Source organism: Cucurbita pepo, chromosome LG07 (genome assembly GCF_002806865.2).
Source record: "Cucurbita pepo subsp. pepo cultivar mu-cu-16 chromosome LG07, ASM280686v2, whole genome shotgun sequence".
Lineage (NCBI taxonomy): Eukaryota > Viridiplantae > Streptophyta > Magnoliopsida > Cucurbitales > Cucurbitaceae > Cucurbita > Cucurbita pepo.
Window position 1 is genome coordinate 7209191 of NC_036644.1, and position 858 is coordinate 7210048.

An 858-nucleotide genomic window follows, 5' to 3' on the forward strand; every position below is an offset into this window, starting at 1 on the left:
ACAGATTTCCTATTTAAATATAACCTATCCTAGGTGGAGAGTGGCCAACTGAATCTGTGCCACTTCCTAGAAAATTGCCGTCTAAGAATTCGCTAATCCATTCGACGTGTTTGTCAAATGGTTAAACCGAGAATTAAATGTAAACGTGTGAATCTAAATAAGGAAAAACAAAGGTTTTATCTAACAATCTCCTCCTAAAACCTGTGTTATATCTGCCTTATTTCGTTTCGTTTGAACTCCGTTTTGAGCCCTATGGCTCGGTGTCCTTGGCGGCATTTCCTCCAGACTCCACGTCTTGTTCGGCCGCATCTTCTTCGAGTTGGCGCGCCGCCAGTCCAGGTGGTTCACCTCTCCCTAATAGGTCTTCCATCTTCCGGTACTTGGCCGAGAGGTTGACCGGTTGCTCGGTGTCCCTGGCGGCATGTCCTCCAGACTCCACGTCTTGTTCGGCCGCCTCTTCTTCGAGTTGGCGCGCCGCCAGTCCAGGTGATTCACCCTTTCCTAATAGGTTTTCCATCTTCCGGTACCTGGCCGAGAAGTTGACTGGTTGCTCTATCTCTAGCTNCAGGTGATTCACCCCTTCCTAATAGGTCTTCCATCTTCCGGTACCTGGCCGAGAAGTTGACTGATTGCTCTATCTCTAGCTTTAGGATGTAAAGGCAGTTTGCCGTGCACTGAACTTGCGTGAGCAACTGTCGTCGATCATCGCGGATCCTAAGTAGCCCGCGTTTGATGGAAATGTGGCAGCCGGCCTTATCGAGTTGACCCAGGCTCACAATATTAGCCTTGAGTCTCGGGATGAAGTAGACGCCGGTCAGCTTGTGATGATTGCCTCCCTTGCCGACGAATAGGATGGTG